Raw genomic sequence first — 4,998 nt, forward strand, 5'->3', positions numbered from 1 at the left:
GGGGCCCTGGAGCCGCGGATGGCCAACAGGGCGCTCACTGATTGGTGGAGCCTGGGAGACCCGAGGGCAAGGGGTGAGCCCCGCCCCTGGCCTCCCCTATCCCGGGACCCACTAAGGACCGAGCATCCGTGGGCGGGGCTACAGAAGGGGTGGGGCAAGACTGGGAGGCGGAGCTGGCTCCCGCCTCGTGGGGCGGGGGGCGGGCCAGGGGAAGGGGACGGAGACCGGAGCTTGAGATGCCAGGGTACCTCAGCTCTGTAGTGCATGTTGGGAAGGTGATTCCCACTTTTCCCCCGCTACCAATTTTTCCAAGCCCCAGAGTAGCGGGCTTCCTTCTGTGGTTTAGAAAACCCTGGAAGCCCCAAGACTTGTGGAGCCAGCCCATAATAAACTCTATGTAGAATAAAGGCATTCATTATTCAGTGGCTGGCTTTCCCTTTTGTGAACTTTTTCCAGAAACAAGGCATGATCATGAATGCAAACCGTTTCAGCCCACTGAGAGCATCTCAAAAGAGCTCTAGGATCTTTTGGATGGTTGAATCAGGGGAGGTTTTTATGTCAAATCAACTTTCACTTCTCAAAAAGTGATTTCAGAGACTTTCCAAATTTTTGAAACCGCGGCAACAGTGCATTCAAATAAAACTGGATAGTTTTGTTACAAGCTTATATGCTATGAGCAGAGCGGACGATTAAGTTGCATTTTGTTTTATCTTTATTATTTTGTGTGTATGTGATATGTGTGCGTGGGCATCGCCTACTACAGCACACATGTGGAGGTCAGATGGCCACCTTATGGAGCAGGCTCTCTCCTTCCATGTTTATACGTGTTCTGTTCTTGGGATTAAACTCAGGTCCTCACGTTTTTGTAGCATCTGTGTTGTTAACATATTCATAGTCATCTAGAGTTTTGTTTTACTATGATTTTTTAAAAAAGAGAAACAGCAAAATGATTTTTACAAGCAATTCTAGTTCATCTGTGCTATTAACAGCACACTCTCCTTAGGGATGTATGGTCGCTTGTATTTTTTTTTTTTTTTTGGACCTCCCGCTTTCTGCTCTTCAGACTCCCTAGCTATTACTAGTCAATCTCTTTCTAGAGCACCAATCAAACCTTCATATTGAATGTAGTCATATATAAGTTTTCCTACCCATCATCTAGACGGAAGCACAATTCTCAACTCCTGGAGAAATATGCTTCTTTAGTCCCCTCTTGGGTACACCATAACAAACATCTATAACTGTGCATCGTTGGACTGTGTGGGTCATTGCCCTGGGGGCTCTGGGATCTTAATTCCACATCTTTCCCCTCTTCAGTTCTGTAATCTCTGGTAACCATCACTCAGATTTGCACAGTAGCCTTCAAATACTTATGAAGCAAACATGAAGTTAATAAAAACTGGCGAACTCTTACTGAGTCCTTATAGTGTGACTGAAGCGGCACCAAGCCCTCTCTATCTAAGGTAGGTGCTATTATTAGCACCAACATTTACAGTGAAGGAATGGAGGCACGAAATGATCAAATAATTTACCCAGTGTCACACAGTAAGAGCAGAGATGGGTTTTAATTCCAAGAATTCTGTTATTAAAGCCCTCAGTATTAAGATTCCTTCTATCTTAGACAACACATACAAAGAATATTTTAAACTTATTGATAATGGTTTTAAAGTTAATGCTATGAGCAACCCAAATTCCAAGTACAAGAAATGCCAGTTGAGCCGAAGAGATGGCTCAGTGGTTTAGAGCACTTGTTGCTTTTGCAGAGGACCAGTGCTAATTCCCAACATGGCGACTCGAATCCATTGGTAACTTCAATTCCAGGGGATCCTATGACCTCTTCTAGCCTCTATGGGAACCAGGCACATACATCATACACACATGCAGACAAAATGCTCCGACACACAAAAGAAAATAAATTAAAAACAAAAAAAGAAGCACAAGCCATACTTTGTAATTTTTCAGGAACCAAAACATAAATGATATGCTATAAGGCTGTTATTTTTTTAAATGTCATTAAACATAATATATACAGAAAATGCCTAGGTCCTAAGAAACTGCCTGATGAATTGCCTGTAGCAAATGTATCACCAGTGTTCACTTTTAAAAGGAAAAGCAAAGGAACACATTTCTACCTTGTGCAGAAAGAGGAGTTGCTGAGACACAGAAGCCACCACTAACCAGTTTTGCAAAGCATTCATACTAACTGATATTCCTACCAAGAGCCTACTAAAACATAAGCTCCTGACTCTCTTACACATTTCCAGAAGTTCTTTCTTTTAGATATCATTCTTTGGATATATGTTGTTTCAGGCAATTTTCTTAAACATTATCTTTTAATCAATAAAAGTTTGTAATTTTAATATACATGAGTTTATCACACAGACCTTTAATTAGTCAGGGTTTTCTATGTTCTAACCTGCATTCTTTATAAATTGATTTTCCAGAGAGATGTGCATTTTCTACATTCATATTCAATTGACCCAGCAACCTTTGTAAAAATAGGTTCCTTTCCTCACTGGTCTTTGGTGTGGTTTCTGTCAAACACTAGGTGACAGACATATGAGTGTATTTTTGGACTCTGGTTCCACAGGTCAGTTTGCTTATCACTGTGCCAGTGATCATGTCTTGCCAAGTGTGTTTTTTTTTTTGAGTGTTCTGCCTGTATGCATGCCCACATGCCAGAAGAGGTCATCAGATCCCATTATAGAGGGTTATGAGCCACCATGTGGTTGCTGGAAATTGAGCTCAGGACCTCTGGAAGAGAAGCCTTAACCACTGAGTCATCTCTGCAGCCTCCCAGTGATTACACCTTAAGTGCTTAAGTGCAGAGTGTTACACAGGCTGTGATGTCCAGTCATGTGAGTCCCCCCGTGTATTCTTCAGCGCTGCATAGGCTACCCTTGGCACTTTCTTTTCTTTTATTTAAGCTTTTTAAAACATGTTGTACATGAGTACTGTATTTACATCATTCCCCTCTCCAATGCCACCTGTGTCCTTCCCTTAAATAACTGTTCTCTTTTGTTCATATGATCATTTTTACCTATATACACCTGCGTGTATGTGTATAACCTGGTGAGTCCGTTTAGTGTTGCTCATACGCGTATGTATTTAGGATTGACTGCTTGGGATTATATAACTTACCAAGAGGTTCAATGCTGGAGAAGAATGAGTCTCACTTTCTCAGAAGCTATCGCTCTTCATCTAGGCTTGGGACCATGTAAGGTTTCCTTCATCTGTATTGAAATGTTATCTGAAGGTGTCATTATGCAGGTCTGGTTTAGGTGACCACAGTGTTGATATTTTTCATGTATAGAAGTCACATTCTCACAGCAGGCGCCTTAGTCCTCTGTCTTACAATCTGCAGTATAACCTGAGTCTTGGGTGTAATGGTTGCATTGTAGATGTACCACTTGGGGCTGGGTACCCCACAGTCTGGTTATTTTTTTTTGTTTTGTTTTTGCATTTTGCATTTTGGCCAGTTATGGATTTCTGTGATAGTTTCCATTTTTGGTGAGGGCTGAGAGCCATACTTATCTGTGTGTATAAAAATAAATATTTAGAAAAAAGGAATAAATATTTAGAATGTAGTAGGAATTATACTTGGTTTAGGAAAGTGGCATTGGTATGTTCCTCTATAGGGCTCACAACCTCACCAGCCACAATTAGGTTTACACTACCAAGCATAAATTCCCTCTTGCTGGAGGGATGCTGGTAACCAGGGAAGCAGTCAGGCAATCTTCAGACTTTCACTCCTCCTCCTTCCCTCCAAATCCAATCCCCCAGTCTCATCCCTAGTTCTGCAGCAGAACACCTATTCTGGTCTCCCTTCCTCTCTGTTCCCATCTCCAGTGAATCACTCGGACTTTCTCCTACATACTACCTCACCTCACTACCCCCTTTTCTCAGCCACCAATTCCAGCAGGCATTCTCCAGAAATCCACTGACTAAGCCTTCCAGTGGAACAGGTAGGTGATCTTTGGGTCTTCACTCTCCTTCCTTTCCTCCAAAGACATCCCAGTGTCATCCCAGTAGCAGACTATCTGCTGTGGCCTCACCTCTTCTCTGCCCCATTCCCAAGGGACTAAACAGATCCTGGTGGCATACCCTGCTTTACTTCATTCTTTGGACCCCCTAAACCTCCACTTCTAGCTCATTCTCCTTACTGCCAATGCCCAATACCTAGAAAAGCATTCTACTTGGAACCCAAGACCTAAAAAAAATCCTACCTGGAACTCAATACCTAGAAAAACACTCTACCTGGAACCTAACACCTGGAGAAAACACTCTACCCAGAACCCTAGTGGCCACACCTGACAGAATCTGAGAAGCATGTCCTACCTGACAACTCACAGCCACCACCCTCTCCTAAGAAACAGAAAGGGCAACAGAAATAAAGAAATGGAGCACCCATCCAGCAGTGACAAGACCAGATACAAGCACCTAGAATTATAGTCATCCCAAACTAGAATACCTAGATGCCTAAACACCAGTGTAAAAACACAGTATCAGCCAGAACAATATCAATCCACTATAGCCCAGAACCTTACTACAGTAGGCTCTAAAAAAAATACAATATAGGTGAAGCACACAAGACAAGTACTTCAAAATAGCCTTTATAAACATATTAGAGTTCTTTAAAAAGGAAGTGAATAATCAATTAAAGAAATCTATAAAAACACAAACAGTGGAATGAAATGAAAACCGTTCAAGATATGAAAGTAGAAATGGAATCAATGAAGAAAACCCAAACTAGAGAAAAATGGAAATGAATAATTTAGGGACCAGAACAGGAACCTCAGAGGCAAGCCTCACCCACAGGATACGAGACAGAATAAGAGAATCTCAGGTACTGAGGACAAGATAGAAGAAACAGATCCCTTGGTCAAAGAAAATGTTAAATCTAAAAAATCCAGACACACAACATCCAGGAAATCGAGGACACTATAAAAGGACAACGTCTGTAGGCAGAAGTTTTCCTTGTCCCACAGCCGCTCAGGATCT

This window comes from Peromyscus californicus, unplaced genomic scaffold (assembly GCF_007827085.1).
Source record: "Peromyscus californicus insignis strain IS unplaced genomic scaffold, ASM782708v3 Scaffold_17__1_contigs__length_78620276, whole genome shotgun sequence".
Classification (NCBI taxonomy): domain Eukaryota; kingdom Metazoa; phylum Chordata; class Mammalia; order Rodentia; family Cricetidae; genus Peromyscus; species Peromyscus californicus.